This window comes from Panthera uncia (genome assembly GCF_023721935.1).
Source record: "Panthera uncia isolate 11264 chromosome A3 unlocalized genomic scaffold, Puncia_PCG_1.0 HiC_scaffold_11, whole genome shotgun sequence".
NCBI classification, from domain to species: domain Eukaryota; kingdom Metazoa; phylum Chordata; class Mammalia; order Carnivora; family Felidae; genus Panthera; species Panthera uncia.
The window spans coordinates 53,872,668-53,895,915 of NW_026057578.1; the positions used below are offsets into that span (position 1 = coordinate 53,872,668).

Consider the following 23,248-nt stretch of genomic DNA (forward strand, 5'->3'; position numbering starts at 1 on the left):
TGTAAATGCACTCCTCTTCTAGCTTCCCACATGCCCAGTGTTAAGCCGATCCCTTGGTCTTCCTAGAATCTCTTTCACCCAAACGAATGCCCCTGAAGCCAGGGGAGATGGTCAGTGTGCTCCTTCCAAGAGGCAGTGATAAAAATCCACACCACCCTACAGAGGCACGGTGTGGTCTGGGGGAAGTTTCCTTCCCCTTCTGTGCCTCCAGGCGAGCCCCCTAATCTGAGGGGTTCCCAGCAATGGAGCCTCGGGCAGCCTGCCCAGAGGCTCTGCCGGTTGTCAGACAAAGTGAGATCCCTTCCCAGCCCTGTGGCTTCCCCCTTCCACTGCTCTTTGAATTGCTGGAACATATGTGGGGCCTGGGATGTCCTTGAGGCGGGCAGGCCAAATGGGGAGCCAGCAGCCCCTTCCCATCTGGGGGCTGAGGCTCCTTTAATTTGGATACCTTAAAAGGCTTGCGGGAGCAAGGGGTTGGGTTCTTATCTCCTGAGCTCTGGACAGTGCCTTATTTATAGCCCTGCTGACAAGAGGCGGCACCTGGCCAGCAGCTGCATACACGGTTGGGGCAATCCAACAGAGTCGTTGGCCCTGTGCTGCCGTGGTCCCCGTTGGTCAGGCTGGAGGGCAGAAGACAGGACAGGTAAGTTTCCTCCTCTCCCTTGCCACCCTTCCTTTCCCGTGTCTGCACAGGCTTAGATGCCAGCCGTGCAGCCTTTGTGCCCTTGGAGGGAGCTCTCCGGCACTGTGGACTTGCGGACCCCAAGCACAGACCCAGGTGGCACCGGCAGCTGGCTCCCACCAGCAGCCAGCTCCTGCTGTGGGGAGAGAACAGAACCTGCCCTCCCCAGCTCTACAGCAGGTGCCTCCGGGAATATAAAGAACTTGGAGAGAACCCTTTGTTCATCTTCCCCTCTCTGAGTGAGAATCAGGAATTTCACTGAGTTTGGAACAACAGAAAGCTTTTTCTTAAGAGGAAAAAGAAAAAGAAAACAATTATAAGATAAACACTGGAGGGGGAAAACCACAGTGCCCTGGAGCTTTTTCTCCCTGACAGAATTTTCGGATGGCCTGGGGTGAGGATGCAAATTATTGACGAGTCTGATTACCCTTGGAAAGTATGTTTATGCAAGGTGACTTATTATGGCTGATGGCTCAGAAGTCCAGATAGTTGTTGTGTGCTTAAAGGAACCACATTAATATTTTACTAATTTCTAGAGCAGGATATGAGCAAATGCGCAGGACTGAGTAATGCTGGGCCGGTTGCACAATGATGTTAATACTGATGGAATGACATATTATGACGATAGGCATCATACATACAAATGTCCTAGAGTCATAATCTTTGCAAGGCACCGTACCAGGGCCAATCTAAAAAAAATATATTGTCAGACCAGTTTTTTTTTTTTTTAAAGACTTCGAGGTCCAAAAACAGTATTAACACTTGGTTATTGGCTGATGTTGTCTTATCACGTACTTGCTCTGTATAGGTCTCTTGTTGTTTTATTTGTTTCTTGAGAAATGTTATTTGAATTTTTTACTGCTAAGTTTATAACAAGGTGTGTTGTAAGAAAACCGATTACATTTTGAGATCTAGCTAATCTGACAAGAGTTTTTGTTTTTAATGACGTAGCCAACTAATCAACCAACTCAGACGATTACATTTGGGGTGCTTTTTTCCAATATTGAGAAAATATTTCTAGGATGCCTGGGTTGGTTAGGCGTCTGACTCTTGATCTCAGCTAAGGACATGATCTCACAGTTTGTGGGACCAAGCCCTGAGTCAGGCTCTATGCTGACAGCATAGAGCCTGCTTGGGATTTCCTCATTCTCTCTCTCTCTCTCTCTCTCTCTCTCTCTCTTTGTCTCTCTCTCTCTCAATAAATAAATTTTTTAAAAAATTTTAATTAAAAAAAAAAAGAAAATATTTCAATATATAACTTCCATGAAGAGTTGCTCAGTTTCCCCTAAACATATTCCTCAATCTTGCCTGCCTTTGAACACATTTTGCACTATTAAATTTCATCATCCCATTGAATGCTTCCAGAATTCTCCATTGGTTCCAGATCCCTGAGGCTAGGCCACGTCATATTCTCTGTAATCTGGTAAGCCCTTAACACAGGGACCTACAAACTATCTACTGGTGTCTAAAGGGTTTCATATTTAAAATAAGTGGCCAAGAAACTGAGTTTAAATTGTCCTCTCCCCACTGTCAAAAAAACAAAATTCATCTGAGTAAATTGTAAAGATCATATTGTTTTATTCAATGATTCATGAACTGGGCAGTATCCCACCCTGCAGGTAAAAAGGAGCTCTGAGGAGTTATGCAAAATGGAAGGCTTCTATAGACAGAAGGGAGCAGGAACAAGGAAGTTACACGTGGGGGGTGGGGGGGGGGGCGGGAAGTTGACTGGTTATTGCAAGGCTACTTTGGTTTAGGGAATGGTAGGCATCAATCCAGCAGATGACCTAACTATTGCTGCTTAAGGGATTCCTGATTGACTGGTCTACAATTCCATTTTTGGAAGGGGCCGGTATTGTAACTAATTTTAAGTCTCAGTTTGGTGACGTGGAGTTTAGCATAAGTGACTCCATTTGGGGCCTGTTGTTTTGTTTTTAACAACACTAAACAAAGAGGTGAAGAGATTATATTCACAGTGTTTATGTTTTCTTTTGTTTTTTCTTACTGTGCACATGCTCACCCTTGAAAATACCAGCAGAGAGAAGAAAATGAAAACTTATGTGTAGTCTTAGCACATTCATTTTTATCTTAATAATTTCTTGATTCTAAGAGGTCCTTGATTTTAAGACCAGCCATTAATTTAATACTAGCTTTACAAAAGAGGGAAAAAAAATTCTCACTATGTTATCCAGATTGATATATTTAAAATGGATCTGAAAACAAATTACACAGGGAAATAGAAATTATAATTAACAAATATATATATATATGATCAGATTATTTGCTAATCTACCTTTTGTTCAATTTATGATCGATGTCCTTTTACCATGTATTCAAACTTTAATTCTTTGAAAATTGGTGATCTTTACATGATGTTGTGACTTCTTTCATTTAGCCAGAATATTAACATACCCATAATAGCTGGGAATAATAATGATGGGTAGTAAAAAAAAACATAAACTGAGCTTTAGATAAGCAATTTTTATCAGAATATAACTAATTTTAAAGTATAATCTGGAGGCACCTAGGTGGCTCAGTTGGTTAAGTGCTGACTTCGGTTCAGGCCCTGATCTTGTGGTTCGTGAGTTTGAGCCCCGCTTTGGGCTCGGTGCTGACAGCTCAGAGCCTGGAACCTGCTTCAGATTCTGTGTCTCCCTCTCTCTCTGCCTCTTTGCCCCTCACATTCTGTTTCTCTCTATCTCTCAAAAATAAACATTAAAAAAATTTTTAAGGGGCACCTGGGTGGCTCAGTCAGTTAAGCAGCTGACTTCGGCTCAAGTCATGATCTCGCGGTCCGTGAGTTCGAGCCCCACGTCGGGCTCTGTGCTGACAGCTCAGAGCCTGGAGCCTGTTTCAGATTCTGTGTCTCCCTCTCTCTGACCCTCCCCCGTTCATGCTCTGTCTCTCTCTGTCTCAAAAATAAATAAACGTTAAAAAAATTTTTTTAAAAATTTTAATAAGGAAGATATGTATAGATTTTAAGGGGAAAGTGCAAGAATTTCATTTTGGTTTTTAGGAAGTGAGCCTTCTTTCCCTGCCTGGGAGTGCCTAGTCAGCATGAAGCTGGTAAGGGTATCTGAAGAGGCAGGAGGAACTGACTATTTTCATGTTAAGTAAAAGCCACCAGAGTGCTTTCTGTCTGGGCTCAGTCTTGTCTGATAAATCTAGACTAATTGCAAAATGTCAGCCCATGGTTTAGCATGAGCACAAAAACACAAAATATGTGATGTTGATTATTCTACTTCTCTCTAATTCATTTCCCTCAGAGTGAGACAAAATGGATAATACAAAGGCACAAAGAGCAATGTGACAAAATGTATATAATAATGAAAATGATCAACAGTGCAACTGCTCAAGAGTAGAGTATGCCCGGGGCGCCTGGGTGGCTCAGTCTGTTAAACATATTAGTCCTGGTTTTTAGATAAGGAAACTGACTTAGAACAGTGCTATCCACTGCAGAAGGTGCAACCAAGTTTAAACTGGTCTGGCTTCAAGGTTGGTAGTCTGGTTGGCATTTGAATCACAAAAGAACAATCTTAAGGTCATATGCAATGAATAGTGTGGTTTGAAAGGCATATGCACTAGCTGAAATGGTGGGCAATATTCCTGCAGGAAGGACATATGCGGTAAAGTTTATACCGACAGAGGTATGGGGCCTAGAGGAAGTAAGGAATTATAAAAGGCAGAGACAGGTGGGGAAGAATGTGAACAGTATGGAGATGGAAATAAATGGGATTTGCCCACAGAGTGAAGGGTGGTCCTACAGGTAAAAGATGAGCGAAATGTGTGTGTGTTTGGCAGAGAGAGGTAGTTTAGGGACAATGGTTTAGGGACAATCCTTGCTCTTTCTTCTCTCTGAACCCTTCTAAAAACCAAAACCTAAAGACTTCTAAAAATGAAGAGGTATCCTGGCTCCCCAAAGTCAAAAAGTTCCTCTCTGTAAAGAATCTGAACTGGGACCAATTTGAATTCCAAACTTAAAACAGAATGAAGCTCTGGGTTAGACAGTAGCTGACTGGGGGTGAGTGTTTGTCTTGCGGTCACTGTTGTGAGAGCCACCGTGTGTGACTCACACACACACACACACACACACACACACACACAGACGCACGCACACACCCACATGCTCGTGTGATCCGCACAGCAGCTCTGTGAGGAGCCCTCCTGGCTTCCCAGTGTGTAGATGAGGACAGCCAGGCGCTGAGAAGTAAGGTGCTCAGAGCCAGTAGGTGGGGAAGCTGGGAGTTGAACCCAGGCAGTACGGGGGCCAGGGCTGACAGGAATCCGACCAGAGATTGCTGGAAAAGTCTCCATGATGGAGAAAGAACCTCGCCTTAAAAATGAGTGAGGGCTTTCCACTTACCCTTTATTTTTCTTTTTTACATTCTTCCTTCATTTTCAGCACCTTCTCAAGAGCATGGGAAGAGTGTTACTCTTCTTAGCCATACTCCTGAAAGCTAGCACAGTGCCTTGTACACAGCAGTTGCCTAAAAAATATTTGCTGGACTAAATTGTGTTTAATTCAGGGGTAAGAAGTGTTAAGATGCGTAGGAAGGAGCCAGAAGTTTTCTTTGTTGGCTAGTACGTTTCCCTTCTGTAACACTGGCTTGGAGAGAGGTTTGATATTTCTTTTCCATCTTTGATACACAGCACAAAGACATAATTAATGATCATAATAATAATGCCTCTTTAGATGGAATTTAAAGTGAGTGTTTAAGTGTGTGGTGTGATGTATGTGTATGTGTAAGTGTCGGGGGGGGAGCTGTTGAAGGAAGGGAACGAGGATTGGAGATGCTGTATAAATTCTAGACATGAAGTTCCTTCGTCAAAATCTCTCCAACTTTGTTCAGAATCAATTAATTTATCAGGAAACAACAACAATTTTGCTCTCTTTAAACATCATTTAGTAAGCAAAAAAGCAAGCGAGAAAGAATAGTCTCTTTATTTCACAACCCCGCCTCTAACTACACAGAATGATGAACCAAAGATTATGCCCTTCCGGTCCCTACGTCAACGAGACTTTCCCATCAGTTAGGTGCCGAGAAAACAGAATAACGTGTACGCAATGCAAAGAAAGCCAAGCGGTTTTGAAAGTGCCCAAACTCCTTTGAGGCACCCCTCTGTCTACTCCTGCAAATTGAAAATGCAAAGATCCAATGAGCAGCTGCAAATGTGTTGTCGCTGGAATTAACCAGCATGGGCAATCATCCAAGTGAGGGGAGAAATATTCACGACCCAATGCCATGTCTAACATACTCTCAGACAGCAGCAAGAATGGCAGACTGAGGATCTTCTAATTAAAATAGAATTCTCACTAAGTCAGAAGGTTTGGAAACTCACAGTGACATGTTCAACAATCACTGAAATAATGAAATTTGGACAGAATTGATAAATCCTTCGGCTTCATTATTAAGAATCTGCAGTAGCCAATCCTCGGGTCTGGCTGTGAATTCGCTCCGGCAGGATCCTGGAACCCCACCTGGGGCTGTTTCTACTTTTATACACAACACTTCACCGGTTCCTGGGAAACCTCTTCAAACCTCTGCCAGCTTCAGGCAGGAACAGCTAAGGCAGCCCCAGAGGCCAACATGAGCTCACCTGAACCACAAGTCTCTTTTCAAAATTTGTTAGCTTTTTTTTTAAATTTTTTTTTATATTTTATTTATTTTTGACGAGAGAGACAGAGCACAGAGAGACAGGGGGAGGGGCAGAGAGAGAAGTAGACACAGAATCCAAAGCAGGCTCCAGGCTCCAGGCTCCAAGCTGTCAGCACAGAGCCTGACTCGGGGCTCAAACTCACAGACTGCCAGATCGTGACCTGAGCCGAAGTCGGGCGCTTAACCAACTGAGCCACCCAGGTGCCCCTCAAAATTTGTTATCTTAATTGCAACTTAAATCAGACTGTGTCTCTCGCCTGCTCATAAACCCTCCAGTGGCTTCCCAAATCAAAATAAGATCCTAATGCTATGTAACCTACAGAGCATGACATGATCCAGCTGACCTCACCTCCTCCCTATTCCCCTCCGTCAAGGATGCTCCAGTCACACTGCCTTTCCCCAACTGTGCCAGATAGTTACCCTGCCCCTGACCTTTGCACTTGCTGGTGCCACGGATCGATCAGGCTCTGATTTACGCACCACCCCTGAACATACCATCTACGCGCCACCCCTGAACATACCATCTGAAATTACACTCTCTGTCACTCTCCAGCTCCCTGCCCTGATTTACTTCTTACCCCGATTTCTTTCTTTTTTTTTTTCAAAGCTCTTATCATCTCACACACGTATACACCCACAAAGGGACACGTGTATTGCCGTCTGTCTCTCCCATAATAATATGTAAGCTCCAATTAAAGCAGAGAGTCTTGGTTGTGTTCCCTGAGGTATCCCCATCACCTGCAACCGTAAATGGGGCACAGTAGGTGCTACATAAGTGTGTTGTTGAAAGGTGGAGGCTCAAATGACCCATTTTCGTATATTTCGTTTGCACAAAAAACTCCCGGTACACCTGCGTTTTGTGAAGGGAGGAAAACGGCACTGAAGAGTGCTCGGATTTTAGCTCTGACACTTACAAGGTGCTCAGGCAAGGTTTCAACTTCCCAGAACCCCACTTCGTAAAATGGGGATGATGGCTCCTGTCTTCACAACAGCCACGTGGTGCAGGCGCTGTTATCATCCCAGTGTGCAGGTGAAGAAACAGACAGAAATCCGAGGAGGTACCTTGGCTGAGCAGACGTAGCTGCCGTATGCGTTTCTTATTGCTGCCGTGACAAATTACCCTACGTTTATTGTCTGAAAGCAACACAAATTGAGGCTCTCACAGTTCTGGAGGTCAGGAGTCTGACAGGGTCTCCGCGGGCTAAAATCAGGGTTTCTGCAGGGCTGGGCTCCTTCTGGAGGCTCTGGGGGAGAATCTGTGCCTGTGCCTCTTCCAGCTTCTAGAGGCTGCCTGCCTACTTTGCCTCATGGCCCTTTTCTCCACCTTCAAAGCCAAAAATGTAACATCTTCAGTCTCTCTTGATTCTGACTCTCCTGCTTCCTCTTCCCCTTGTAAGGACCCTTATGATTACACGGGGCCCAGTTGGATAATCCAGGATAATCTCTTCATCTCAAAACCTTTTGCACAATCGCATCTGCAAAATCCCTTCGTAAATTCTGGACACAAAGACGTGGATGGCTTTGAGAAGCCATTATTCTGCCTACCAGTTGCGAAGAGAAAGACCTAGGATTTGAGTCTTAGCCAATTTCTTGACCACTATACTGCTGTATTACACAGCAAGCCCTTTGGTGTTTAGTAACTCTTTTTTCCTTTGCCGTAACAAAGGGAAAATGGAAAGCTTGGATCCCAGAGTTGAGCTTTGTATATGACAGTAAACAGAAAGTGTTGCCCCTTTCCACCCTGCTCCCCTGTAATAGGGGATGCCAAACACGGTTAACTCCAACAGACATTTTATCTTAAAGATAACCAGTCTTGCCTCATCCTCAAACATAACTACTGACTCTCAAGAAACCACAGACATTTGATAAAAGTGGTTGCCAAGAGGAAACGAAAGCCTTACTTGGAGACAGTCCAAGCTCCCCCACGGGAGTGAGGGGTCCGGGCAGTCCAGGGTGGGCTGGAGCCAGGATGCCCCTTGGAAAGGCAGCAAACCAGGAAGAACCCATTGACACCCCAGAGGTTCTGGGACAAGCTGGGGCAATCTAGCTCAGGGTGCTCTGGTGAGGCACACACAGCCCAGGGATTCAGGTGACCTGGGACAGGGAGGTGGCCCAGGTCTCAACCACAAGGACCTTGGGAAAGTCAACAAGCTGTGGAGCAGTCTGATGCACCAGGAACAAAGGGACTGGGCCAGTGAGACCATGTGTCAGCCACACGAGGTGGTGGCAGGCCTCCACATGGGGCTGGTGGCCATGATGGTTTCAATTTCCCAGGGTCTGGACAGAGCCCTCCTCCACCAGGGAGTAGGAAATAAGGCAGAAGCCTTATGTGGATGCAGAAGAAGTGGGATTGCGGGGGGAGAGCAGAAGCTGGGAAGGGACTGCAGTTCGGGGAAGATGGGGTGGCCACGGCTCGGCAAGCCCTTGATTCCCAAATCTGTGGCAGTTGAACTACATCCCGACCTCACCTCAAGTGGCACAGGGCTGTCCCTAAATATACACATATTCCCCCCTTCCACTTGAAGATGGCTCAGGAGCTGTCACAGTGAAAAGGGCTCAGTGCCTCCAGGTAGGCAGAGCTGGGGCAAAGACTGCAGGAGGTTTCTGTCTCCATGACTACCATGACCTTGAATTTTAGAAGCGGGTACCTATTTGCATTATTCCAACACTTGCCTTAAAGTATTCACAGGTTAGAAAGCAAGGGTGAATAAACACATGGTCTATATGTTTTTGTGACCAAGCAATAATAATAATATAGTTCGTGTGCTATAGACGTACTTCCTTAATTATCCATGTTAGTGTGACCATAGAATTTATGGTGCAAACTGGGGCACTCCGAAAGGGAAAGAGAGCACTTTTAATAGGTAAGCCAGGTCAACAGGTGTAACTGGCAGATGCAGTCCCTGAGCCCCAGGCTTCATTCATATGCAGCAAGGTCCCCTGGCGGCGTGGGGTTCCTTTGCTGGAAACTTAACGACGGTGTAGAGGGGTTATTTGATACTCATAAGTTTCCTGAAACCACAGACATTTTTATTACTTTCACCAGGAAGATAAGAAACCCAGAAGCAGGATTTCGTTTAAGATGCTAGGATACAGGCCACCAAGTTAGAATCACGTGTGTGTCTTTCTCCAGGAGATGATTGACGTTTGAGAGCTGCAGACCCCAACTCACAGCTTGATTTCCCTTTAGGACATTTTCCTAAATCGGGTGCTTTTCCTCTCCTCTGTCATTCCACAAGGTCATGTGGGAACCATGAGTTCACAAGAAACTCTCCCTTGCCTGCACCTGCCCTCAATGGAGTTGTTCAAACAAAGGGACCGTTTCATAATTTCACCGTGAGCCATAACATTTACGTACCGGATTGAGACCTGCATATTTCTAAAAATAACATAATGTTGACCAGACTTTTTTAAAAAAGAATAAAAAGGAACAGAATGCATCTTGCATCGTAAGGAGAAGAATTATTTCGTGACAGTGTTTTTTCAGGGCGGCGCGTGGGGTTAGGTGATGTGGTTGTGACTTTAAAAATGCACTTCCTAGGGCGGGTTGCTGTCAAAGTGTTAGAGATTCACTGCTGTAACCGAATTTGCAGATTTCCTTTCTCCTTTCTCCTGGACCCTAACAGTGGCGGGGGCACCTTGCTTCCTCATACACGCTTCTTCCCTCTGCAGATGGCTACTTGATCCTTGAGGCTAGAACCAGTGAAATGGTTTCCTCCCTGATCATTGGTACAAATGGGAGTTTTGTGAAAAAAAAAAAAAAGAAAAAAATGACAACAGAAGCCAGTGTCTTCACCAAAGAGTGGAAGGGACATGTGAGTAGAAATCTCTGAGAAGCTTAAAAAAAACAACAACAACAACGTGGCTAGTGGTCAGGAAGTCTACACTTCTGGAGCATCTGTTACCCGAGCCCTCTCTGTGTCTAAGTGTGCAAGCGCAGATTGATTGTGCAGTGTGTTCTAACTCACTCTTTTTTTTTTTTTTAATGTTTATTTATTACTGAGAGACAGAGAGAGAGAGAGAGAGAGGCAGAGCATGAGCATGGGAGGGGCAGAGACAGGAGACACAGACTCAGAAGCAGGCTCCACGCTCCGAGATGTCAGCACAGAGACCGACATTGGGCTCGAACTCACAGACCGCGAGATCATGACCTGAGCTGAAGTGGGATGCTCAACCGACTGAGCCACCCAGGCACCCCCTAATTCGCCTCCCTTCTGTACCACAGAAAATGTAAAACAAATCACAGCCTGAGGCCCTGGCCCCTTCTGCGTTGTTTCAGGGTCTCTGCAGCAAGCGCTGGGCTTCCAGCCGATCCCTGCAATTTGGCAGAAGGGGTGGGGGTAGGTGGTTAAGCGGTTACCCCCACATCAAAGGCTGCTTTTCATGACTGCTGGCTAGGCAAAGGGGGACGCGGGGATGCTGGGGGAGAGAAGAAGGGAGCCACCCTAGGGAGGATGTCTGGAAGGAGAGATAAAGCAAACTGCAAAGGTATTTTAACAGACATGCTGTTTCCATTCTTTACCATGTGTTTTTCATTGTTTTCAGTTACTTTTGACTTGAATTATGGAACTCTGTCTCTTGGTTAAGGTAACGTAGATGCAATTGCTTTTGTACATCCCAAATGAATGGTGATCTTTTCGGGTGGGGCTGGGGATGATGGTAAGTGGCCAAGACAGAAAGCATGTTGCCTTTCAGAAAGCTGGAAATGTTTTCTCTTTTCTCTTCCTTATGGGAGTCAAGAACAGTCTGTTGCCAAGAGCTCGGAGCACTTTGACAAATGCAGATAGGAAAACCTTGCGTCCACTAGGAAAAGGCAGCCCCAAGGATAAAAAGGTGTGGTCATGGGGCGCCTGGGTGGCTCAGTCATTGAGCGAACAACTTCAGCTCAGGTCATAATCTTGCGGTTCGTGAGTTCGAGCCCCGCGTCAGGCTCTGTGTGGACAACTCAGAGCCTGGAGCCTGCTTCGGATTCTGTGTCTCCCTCTCTCTCTGCCCCTCCCCCCACTCATGCTCTGTCTCTCTCTGTCTCAGAAATAAATAAACATTAAAAAAAAATTTTTTAAAAGGTGTGACCATTACACTGCCAACGAGGGAGCAGACACCTTTCCACCAGAGGGGGCAGGGTGTCAGATAAACAGCCTTCCAGCTACAAAAACGGGGTGGAGGCATCTGAGGTCTGAAGCGAGTACTTCCTCTCTTTGTACCACAATCTCTTCTCCTCTAAAATGCAGATAATTATATTTGTACAAGGCTACTAGGTCATTAAGTTGTCAAAGATAAGTCACAGGGGCACCTGGGTGGCTCAGTCGGTTAAGCGTCCGACTTCGGCTCAGGTCACGATCTCACAGTCCGTGAGTTCGAGCCCCGCGTCGGGCTCTGGGCTGATGGCTCAGAGCCTGGAGCCTGCTTCCAATTCTGTGTCTCCCTCTCTCTCTGCCCCTCCCCCGTTCATGCTCTGTCTCTCTCTGTCTCAAAAATAAATAAACATTAAAAAAAAAAAAAAAGATAAGTCACATCTGGCAGGACAAAAAAAAAAAAATTGGCAGAAAATTTATTTTAAGAGTCCTGATGTTTTTAAGTGGCTTATGGTTCAGTCTGTCGCTTCATGTCTCATCTAGAGTTACAATGTGGTAATGAAAAAAAAAAAGTAAATCAAACATGAGGAAACTATAAATTAAAACACACACACACACACACACACACACACACACACAAACAAACCATGCTTGTCCTTGTAGGTGACTCATTGTTCCTGTGACAGTTTTACTTCCTTCGTAGCTTTATCTTATCTGAGAAGCACCCACCATCCATCTCCTCTGGGCCCCGGGCAATCCCCGTGCACAGGTCCATACCTGACACCCATCCCCAAACTCATCTGGCCACCAGCTTGGGAAAGCCAGGAATCAGGGATAGTGCACAAAACTCCCGTTCTCCTCCTCAAGGACACGAGCATCTGAAAAATCCAAAGTAAGAAGGCAACCAAGTCACAAGTAGGAGAATAATGACACGAAAGGAAGCCAAAACAGCTATTTCTTATTATCGCCTTTCCTTTTCGATCCTCATCGCGGCCTGGATCGCTGCTGGGCCGGCCCGGGGTTCGAGGACCTGCATGCGTACTAGGAAAGACAGCCCTTCACTGCCTCTCTGCACGGGGGCAGGTCCTCTGGCCGACCCTCACTCAACTACAGGACTCCTGGAGAGGCGGAGGGCCGAGGGGAACAAGAAGATTGAGTACTGAACTCTGGTCCAAATATAAAAATAGTGTGGTGAGGAAATAGAAATGTATTTTCCATTCAATCAAAGAAACAAATCTGGAAAATTGGATCCTAGCACGTTGAGTCCCTGATGGCAGGGACTGCGATTTATGAGGCCAGCACAGAGCCGTGCTTCCCAGTGGTAGATACGCCTTGATTTAACAGTGCCATATCCGTGGAACGAGGACCGGATTCATCTTGCTGCTCAGAAGCATTCGCTTTCCGTGAACTCGCTGTGAACACTCTCGTCTGACACCTAGCATCCAGTGACCAGGCTTGCGGGCTGCTGGCCTCCTCCTCCTTAAGCCCTGGCCGATAACCTCAAGGAGAGCGAAACACCGCCATGAAGCCCCAGATCACAAGCACCGAATCAAATTTATGAGGACTCTGTCCCAGGCACTCCACGTGAAGCTGGCCATTGTTCCAAGCTGGTAACAAGCTAGCAGCTCTGGGGCAGGGACTACATTCACTTTATTCCCATCTGAGAGCCTTGTTCATCAATAGAGCCCAGACCGCATGCAGTGTAACCAGAATCCACAGCCCTCCCATGGGTCTGACCTACACATAACACAGGGCCACCGGGCCACTGGGCCACCGCGGGCTCTGCACAACTTCAAGGGCCCCGTTCCTGGATGTGGATAGAACTCCTGCAGCTGAGTGTCTTGGCATCTCTGGGAGACATATGCATTTTCCCTTTTCTCCCAAACCTTGCCGCCTAGCTCTTCCTTGGCCATCCCCCTTTCTACCTAAGTCCCTCCGATTCTCCTTCTTGCCACTATTAGTGGTGAACAATTTGCTCCTTTTATTAGTAGAGGTGTCATCAGTTGAATTGTGTACCTCCAGAATCCCTGTGTCAAAGTCCTAACTCGCTGTACCTTAGAATGCGACCTTGTTTGGGAATACGTTTGTTGCAAGTATGATTAGATAAGTTGGCAGGGTGGGGGGGGAGGTGCTTATCGAATATGACTGGTGTCCTTATAAAAAAAGAAAAAAGGACACACTGGGACACACAAACACACACAGAGAATGCCATGTGAGCACAAAGGCAGAAATTAAGGCGATGTGCCCACAAACCAAGGAAGGCCAAAGCTTGCCAGCAAAGCATCAGAAGTCAGGTGGAGGCAAGGGACAGATCCTCCCTCAGAGCTCTCAGAAAGGCCCTACCCTGCCAGGGCTTTGATCCTGGACTCCCAGCCTCTAGAACTGTGAGACACTAAGCTTGTGTGGTTTATGCCCCCCATTCCCTGACACGTGACATTTTGTTCCAATAATCCTAGCAAAGTAATTCAGGGGAATCGGTGGCATCTCTCTCAGAAGACAAGACATGCTCTTCTGGAACCTGACCCAGGGCTATGTGTATAAATACACTTCATAGAGAGATGAGTCCTTATGTTTTCATTTATTTTATTTTTTTATTTTTGAGAGAGAGTGTGCGCACACACGTAGGGGAGAGGGGCAGAGAGAATCTGAAGCAGGCTCTGCGCTCTGCACAGAGCCCGACATGGAGCTCCATCCCACGACCCTGGGATCATGAGCTGAGACAAAATCAAGAGTCAGACACTCAACCGAATGAGCCACCCAGGCGCCCCTTGTTTATTTTATTTTATTTTATTTTGTTTTATTTTGTTTTATTTTGTTTTATTTTATTTTTGTTTTGAGAGAGGAGTCCTCAAACAAGACACAGCACACTGCTCAGCAGCACAACCTCAGCCACGGTTATACTCATAAACGTGGCAAGTGCAGAGCTGACACGGCTCCCTGTACCATCCCACCCAAAATGAACACATAATGGTATCTAGTTTTATGGGCCCAATTTTCTCGATACTTGCCAACTCGGACCTACCTGATCATCTGATCACAGTGCTCTCTTGGTTCTTGTTGGTGTTGTTTAACCCATGGGTCTCTATGGTTTATTTTCATTTGGAAGAAAATGAGTGGTTTCTGTCAGGGGGCGGGGGGTGTATCCCTATGGTCCAGGAAGCTCACTCTGGTACTCAGCTGTCGGGCTATCACAGCATCACACTAGAAGGCCGATTCAGGAAGTTCAGCTCATTCAGCCCAGCACTGTCTCCGTGAACGTTGCGCAGCCTTCCATGGCCATTTGCAGAGTCGGGACTAAGAACAGATGTGAGACACGAGCTACACATGCTGCCTATAAATCTCCACCATCCACTTGGATGATTGAAATTATGCCACCCCCACCTCTATTACAAAACATAATAACTGCCCAACATACAGTGGCTTAGTTCGGTGGTTCTCAATGTGTGGTTCCTGCTCCCTGCATCCCTTTCAAAGGGTTTGCAAAAACAAACAAACAACAAAAAGGGTTTGCAAAGTCAAAACTATTTTCTTCACACTTGTTCACTGTGCGGACTTTTGGGCACAAAAACAGAGGGACTCTTGTCCCTTAGCAGGAATCAAGATGGCGGCTCCCGCCAAACTTTATCTCTACCCTGGTAGGGTCTCCAGCTGCGTCCGAGACTTAAACTGACATAAAAAGATTAACAGGAGAGAAGCACACAGATTCTTACATGTATGTGGGAGCCTCCACAGGACAATGAAGACCCACAGGGGTGCAGGGCATATGTTTCTATGCCAGGTTGTACAAAGAGAGGCAATTGTGACAAAGTAACAGAATAGATGGGGAACTTGAAGAAATATAAGAGGTATTTTAACAAGGTCTCTTCGAATAGATTTTTTTCTGCCTCAGCTCCCCATCTGGTGATGAGAATGGTTTTTTCCCTCCTGGCACAGGGAGGACATCTTTCACATGGGAGTACATCTCTTGCTTTCAGGAAGAAAACAGTGGAGACCATTCTTCTTGCACCTGCTGTTTTTCAAGTGCTTTTAGCTTAAAATAATCCTTATGCCCAAGTGGGATATTTTGAGTGGCCTATTCTGCCACCCTTCAGACATTCTAATCACAAGAGGTGACACCCTTATTCTCACCCCTAAATCTACCTATTTTGGCCAATGGTGACAAAGCACCGCATATTGAATGCTGGTTCCATGCATATGTTTTATCCACAGGACAACATCCCAAACTTGCAAGGTATTTTCCCCTCCTGGGGTCGAAACTGAGTCTTTTACACATGAGAAGATGCTCAACATCACTAAGTATCAGGGAAATGAAAAACAAAACCACAAGATATCACCTCACACCTATGAGAATGGCTATGATCAAAAAGATAAGAAGTGTTGGTGAGGATGTGGAGAAAAGGGAACCCACATGCACTGTTGGTGGGAATGCAAACTGGTGTGGCCACTATGGGAAACAGTAGGAAGTTTCCTCAAAAAATTAAAAATAAAACTTCCATATGATCCAGCAATTCTACTTCTGGGTATTTATCCAAAGCAAAAAAAACACTAGTTGGAAAACATATATGCACACCCATGCTTACTGCAGGATTATTTATAGTAGCCAAGACATGGAAATAACCTAATTGTCCACTGACGTATGAATGGATAAAACAAATATGGTATATATATACAGTGGAATATTACTCAGCCATGTAAAAGAAGGAAATCTTGCCATTTGCAACATGGATGGACATTGAGCGCATTATACTAAGTGAAATAAGTCAGGTGGAGAAAGACAAATACCATATGATCTCTCTTATATATACATATATATATACATATGTATACATATATACGTATATATGCTTATGTATACATATATACATATATATATACATGTCTATACAGATTGCTGGTTGTCAGAGGGTGGGGGTTGGAGAATAGGAGAAATAGGTGAATTGTTTGGATTTATTTAATTTAAATGAATAGAATAAAAAATCATTGTGCCTTTGTTTTTACGTACAACAAATATATGCCAGTATAACCTTAGGGACAAGGTATGTAATATGACATTCCTTCAACTACTGTTGTATCACAGAAAATTATAAGCGACAGGTTACTGAGTAATTAAAAAGCTATACAGTAAGCAGCATTTAGCTTAGCTGCTAACTGCTAGAGTAGCTCCAGGGAGACATGGTATTCTTCTCTTCTTTAAAAAGAGAATGGAAATTTTCTAAGAAGAGTGGAAAGTTTCCTTCTTCTGACAGGGAAAGAAAAATCGGATTTTATGCTTCTTGATCTTGGAAAATTTCTGCCCATTTTTGTCAAAGGGTGAAGCAGGAGGGAGCACACAGAGAGAAAGGGAACAGTGGAGAGGCTTTGCCTTTGCACTTTTGAGAGTTTATTTCTTTTGCTAGTTGAGAAGGAGAGACTCTAAGGAGACACAGTGGGTGTTCAGAAACTGGTAACGGCCAAATGGCTTGCTCAGGAGGCAGTATGAGGGAAGCGAAACGATCCAGCAGGACCTGGGTCAAACACTCTCTTGATCTGAATGCTGCCCACACCATTAACTCGGATCTGGGGCACATTAGTTAGCCTTTGTGCCTCAGTTTTCTCATCTGTGAAACCCCTCTATGTTGTTTCCTTTAGTCTCATCAGACTTCTTAGACTGACATCTCCACATCCTCAATCGCCATTGACTCAACCTGACTCAACTTGGCTTTGCTGTCACTTCACTGAAATGGATGTCAAAAGTCAACCAACAGCCTCCATATTGCCTCGTCCAGGGAACTCCCAGCAGCCCCTAGTTTATTCAACACTACTGGCACTATTCCTAGAAATACTTTAGTGGTCAGCCTAACCACTGTCTCCCTGGACCCCCCACCCCACCTTTCTCAGTCTTTGTGGACTTCCTCCCTGCCTGTCCCTTAAACCTTAGAGGTTGTGGGAACTTGATCTTTGACCCACTCCCCACAATCCACCATCCTTCTTGGGAGACTTATTCTATTGTGTTTGTTTATTTGTTTGTTTGTTTTAAATTACCATTTGGTTTATGGCCCTTACATCCATCTCTCCAGTTCTAACCTTCCCCCTTGAATCTCAGGTTCAGACAGGTTTGAAAAAGCTTTTTGTATGGCCATCCCCAAAGTGTTTCAGTCTCAGTAGGTCAAAAGTGAATTCATCAAACTCATCTTTCTATTTTCCTGATGATGGTGGTAGCTTACAGTTACCCAAGTCAGAAGGTTGAAATTGTCTTAGACTCATCTTCAGTATCCAATCATCTATGCCAATTTCTACTGATTTGACATCTTTAAAAAAGTCTTGAAACTCATACTCTTTCCCCATTCCTACTACTACCTCCCTGCCTTCTTTTCACAGTACCAGCACAGCAGCCTGCTGTCTTGGATTGGCTTTCCCAGCAGTAGGGTCTGAGAGGAAGCGGAGAAATGGGATAGGGAAGGGGAAGAAGGTACAGAAGGACATGGTTTCAGGTCAAGTGCCAGCTTCAGCCTGATCCTGCATAGACACTCTTGGGTGTAGACCATGCCTTGGGTTTGACCCAGCCTGAGGAAGGGAGGTGGGCTTTCACATTCCTATACCAGTCAGTTTTTGCGAAGGACACCCCAGGAGGAGTAACGGAGCCTCAGTAGCCCAAAGGCAATAAAAGGGACCCACAGGAACCCAACGGGATCTAGGCAGAATGCTGACAATATCTCCTTACACCTCCTAAATGAGCCCTTGGTAGATTTCTATACTTCAGCCACATTTATCTACCAAAGTCAAAGAACTGGCCAGGTCAGCCTACTACTTAAACTCTTTCAAAGACTTCTAATCTCTTAGGAGCACTCTGTGAAAACTGGTTTTCTTCCCCATCTTAATAGGTATCAGAACTAGACAGGGGGAGGGAGTCTGTGTTAAAATACAGCATGGTCTCCTGAAGATTCGCGCTGCACACCAACTCATGAAAGGCTCTGAAAAGTCCTGCAATAAAGAAACCTGTTCACTAGTTCAGCCAAGGAATTATTAGCCCAATCTGACCTTAACCTGAGTGCTTGCTTGTGTGTGTCTTGTGGGAGGCACTTCCTACACACCACTGTCTGCAGACCTGGGTGGGAAGTGCTGACCTGTAGGACAAAGTTCCTCAGCATAGCACATGAGGCTCTCCGTGGGCTGGCCTCACCTCCTCTCAGCCTCATCCCTGGCTCTAGTAATGCTGAACTGTGCACCAAGCCTTGACACAGACCTTGTCACGTCACAGGGGCCTCTGTGTCCCATTCGTGCTGTGCAGCTGAGTTGCCGTCACAGCTCAGGTCTGTTGACATCCGTTCTAGGAAGCCTTCCTGAGACCCTGCACCAGTCAGGGTCCTCCAGAGAAACCGAACCAGATTATGGAGACTGAGAAGTCCCAAGATCTGCAGGGTGAGTAGGCAAGCTAAACACTTAGGGGAGCCAATGTTTCAGTTTGAGTCCCAAAGCAGAAAACAACAACAACAACAACAACAACAACAACAACAACAAAACACAAAAACAAAAACAAAACCCTGATGTCCCAGCTTGAAGGTAATAGGGCAGAAAATATTCTCTCTTACTCTGCAGGAGTCAGTCTCTCTGTTCTGTGGACCATTAGGGATGGCAATCTGCCTTAGTCGGTCTACTGAATCACGTGTCAATCTCATCCAAAAACACCCGCATAAAAATACCCAAAATGATGTTTGATCACCTAACTCTCTGGGTAACCCCTGTGACCCAGTCAACCTGACACATAAAGTTAACCATCACGGATGTAAGTGTATTTCTTGCGTTCCTGTCACTTTTTTCTACATCATGTTTTTACCATCTCAACCATTTTTTAAACGTTTATTTATTTATTTTGAGAGAGAAACAGAGGGGGGGGAGGGGAGTGGCAAAGAGAGAGGGAGAGAGAGAGAATGCCAAGCAAGCTCCATGCCATCAGCACAGAGCCCAACAAGGGGCTCAATCTCCAGAACCAGGAGATCATGACCTAAGCCAAAATCAAGAGGCAGATGCTTAACCAACTGAGCCACCCAAGTGCCCCTCATCTTAACCATTTTTAAGTGTCCAATTCAGTAGTGTTAAGTGTATTCACACTGTTGTGCCACAGACCTCCAGAACATGTTCATCTTGTAAAACTGAAACCCTGTACCCATTAAACGATAACTGCCCATTCCTTCTTCCACCTGCTCTCAGCCCTGGCACCAACCATTCTATTTTTTTTTCTGTATGGATTCAAAGACTCTAGGAACCTCATGTAAGTGAAATTATTCACTTGTCTTTTGCGACTCGCTTCTTTCATATAGCTTAATGCCCTCAAGGTTCATCCACGTTGTAGCATGTGACCCAATTTCCTTTCCTTTTAAGGCTGAGTAATATCCCAGTGTGTGCATTTTGCTTATCTCTTCATCCGTTGGTGGACACATGAGTGGCTTCCACGTTGCGACTGTTGTGAGCAGTGCTGCGGTAGACATGCGCGTGCAAACATTTCTTCGTGACTCTGCTTTCAATTCTTTGGGATACATACCCAGAACAGTTTTCATATCTTAAATCAGACCAGATCTTATCGGAATTTCGTCTTTACCCAGCTGGCTCCCTCCCTTCCGGTCACACTGGACTTTAAGCTTTGGAAGGGAGGGGCTGAGTTTGATTCATGCTGGCAGCATGGAGAGGGTGAATTACTTAGCAAATAGCAATTTCCTGTCCAGTAGTTTCCTTGTGCCCACCGTCTTCAATGCGATTGCCACGAGGAGGGTATTGTGAGCTTTCAATGTCAGAACAGTCCCACATTCCAGGATCATTCACAAATTCTCCATTTCAAAGATTAGGAATCTGGGTGAGCAGGGGAAAAGGATTCTCACTAAAACCAAGAGTAAGGGACAAGGGCTATCATGATGTGCTTGAAAAGAATTGAGGAAAAAAATGTTGCGTGTTACATTTTGTTTTCTTTAAAAGTTGCTCTGAATGAGACATCATTGATCTTTGGTAATACTCTTTCTATAGTTATAATTTGCTTTTATTTCTGAAAGTTACATCTTAAGACTAACTCAAAGGTAATACTAGGAAGTTACGCTGATGACCTTTAATTTTGTTCTACAGTTTAGGATACAAAGGGTGTCAGTCTGCCTTAGTTTTTGGATCAGTTTTACGACTGAAATGAGAATGAATGAATCTGAACATCTAAAGTGATGAAGGCGGGGGTGCCTGGCTGGTTCTGTTGGTAGAGCATGGGACTCTTGATCTCAGGGTTGAGTTTGAGCCCCACATAGGGCACAGAGCTCACTGAAAAAAATAAACAAATAAAGTGATGATGGCAGTGTGCACACATGTGCTGCTCACGGGGCCCATTGTGTAGTTCTTCATGGACGTTCATATTCCTCATCTCCTGCTTTTAAATTCCATGAGGATTTCATAAATGAGCCATGGGTTCAGGGCCAAAATGGCAGACATTTTGTGAACGATGAGACGGAACTTGGAAACCTTAGAATAAAAATCCTCTTCGTATGGATCCCACGACACCTTACCTGAGGTTGGCTTAATATGCAGTGTGCCCATTCCCAAAAGAACTCAGCATGCTTCTATCACGTAACGTTTTCGAATGCTCGAAGCTGTGACCACTGCCTTCTGCATTCAGCTTCACAGCGCTGTAAGCTTCTATCCCAAAGAATTACTCACCTCACTGCTCCTCTCCTGAGCACTTCAGCATTTCCTTCTCCCTGAGTGGATCCCTTGGCTGCCAGCATAACAGAAACACAAGCTGACACAAGAAAACGTACATACCATAAACTTCCCTCTGCTTACCTGTGCCAAGAAATCCTTCTGGTCTGAGTAAGGCAATCCAACGTGTGGTTTTCGACACCAACATCATCTAGCAGTGTGATATATGACATGTTTCCCAGAGATGAGCAGTTAGAAGAGACTTGAAAAGGCATTGCCCTAATAAATCTGTTGGTGGGCAGCTTACCAACATTTGGAGCACTAACTATTGAAGGACTAGGCCCTACAGTGATGCCCACTTCGGCTGTGTGGCCCCACGTCTGTTTGGGGTTATTTCCCTCATCGGGGCACGGGCTCCGTTATTGTCAGGATGATTGATGAAAGGAGAATGACTCCAGGCTTCTAGAAAGTGGAGGAGTTGCCTGGGTTTAAAACTCAGGTCTCTGTGTAGCTCAAGCTGCTTCCATTTGGGAGACGAACCTCTTACACTGCCCTCCTGCTTCCCGGTGTCCTGACCTTGGTGCGAACACCATCTTTGGTGCTGTGCTTCCCAAAGCACGCACGCTGCTCCCAGCTCTGCCTGGGGGCGCATGGTAATTGCAGTGTCCCCACCCCAGCCTGGTGACCAGGCCAGGGATCCTGGTATTCCTCATCCTCTGGAATGTCCTTTCATTCCAGTTAACTTGGCCTCAAGCCCTTGTGGTAGGAACAAGGCAGGAGTCGGCTTGTCCTCCTGGCAGAGACACTCCTACGGAGCTACAGCTTTGTTACCTGCTCCCGTGGAAAAGTGCAGTCACATGCTTTTCCAGCCTGACTCCCCAGGCAGCTCCAGCCCCACCCCCCTGCCCCAGGGAGTCCACACTGGACAAGAGGCAGCTCCAGGCTGAATCTGATATTACCCTTCTGCCTCTTCTCTCTGGGACCAAGAACCTCGATAGGCATTGAAACAAGAACATCATCATTTACTACTGCATCGTGAATAGGACTTGCTATAGTAGCAAGACCAAAGGATAACTTCTGTTAGTCCTACACACAGCTACTTTAACAACTCCCGAACAAAATGCACCATTTACCGTGACCTCGGGGGTTGACCTAAGAAGCTGGTAAATGCCCTCTGCCCCTCCCTGATTTGCTCCCTTGCGGGGCTTATAACGTCTTGGCTTCCCTTGGAATGGCCGAAACTAAGTGTGAAGCTGTGTCGTGGAGAGAGTTTGGGGGTAACTGCTGCCTCTTCTTCTGAAACCATTCCCAAATTCCAGGGATCGGCAGGTGAACAGTAGCCTGGACCTTGTCTGTCCACGTGAATTAACTAGCCATGTGCGGTCTTCTTGTGTATTTCCCAGGTGGAAGCCTGCTTTCACTTGCTTTTACCCTCTCTTCCTCTCTCCTTCCCTCACTTCTCTGTTGTCTCACCCACGGTGTCTTTTTGTTCTCATTTGGACCAGTCTACCCAGCAGGCCTCGGCGGCCCCTTCTCCGTGTCCCAAAGCTCGGTTGCAGAGACATTCTTGGCCTTTGAGTCACAGTCCCCTCTCAGCCCTCCCGGCCACCACCTCCGGCCACCACCTCCGGCTGTGTCCTTGGCCCGTAGGGAGGCTCCCCACACTCCTGGTGACTACTGCCGGCTCTCCTGGCCTCCCCTGAACCAGTGCTCTGCTACCTGCCCCCCACCCCCCGCCGTACCATGTGGGATACAGAGCCCCCTAAAACCACCCCTCCTCCTAGAGTCCGAGACAGAAAAGAGAAGAAATGAATCTTCCAAGACTCTGCCTCTGATCTACACCCACCTCACTTTCTTACACACACAAAAAAATGCCACCGTACCAGCAACCAAAAAAAAAAAAAAAAAAAAAAAAAAAAAAAGAAAGAAAAGAAAACGTGTTGAAACAGTGATGATGAATGATGGCTCCTCTAAACTCTGCATTCCAGAATCAGGGATGTCAAGTTTACACTCATTGTCTACTAGACCTGATTAGTTCTGCTCGAGCAAGGAGCCGCTGTCCTCCCTCTGCTCGTGCATGCCCTTTGCAAGTGAGCAAGAGAGACCCATCCAAAGTAAATGAGCTCTCACGGCAAGCCCAACCAGCTGTGGGAAAGGGCGCTTCCCAGAAGGTTCTGCAAGTGCAG

General features: G+C 45.8%; 1 protein-coding gene across 1 annotated transcript in view; it reads left to right on the plus strand.

The window, feature by feature from the left end:
- Positions 1–511: 511 nt before the first annotated feature.
- FHL2 (four and a half LIM domains 2) overlaps positions 512–23,248 on the plus strand; it is a 65,404-nt gene continuing 42,667 nt past the window's right edge. Inside the window, exon 1 of the mRNA XM_049651247.1 lies at positions 512–643. The gene's annotated coding sequence lies outside the window, so the exon portion shown is untranslated. The remainder of the gene's footprint in view (positions 644–23,248) is intronic.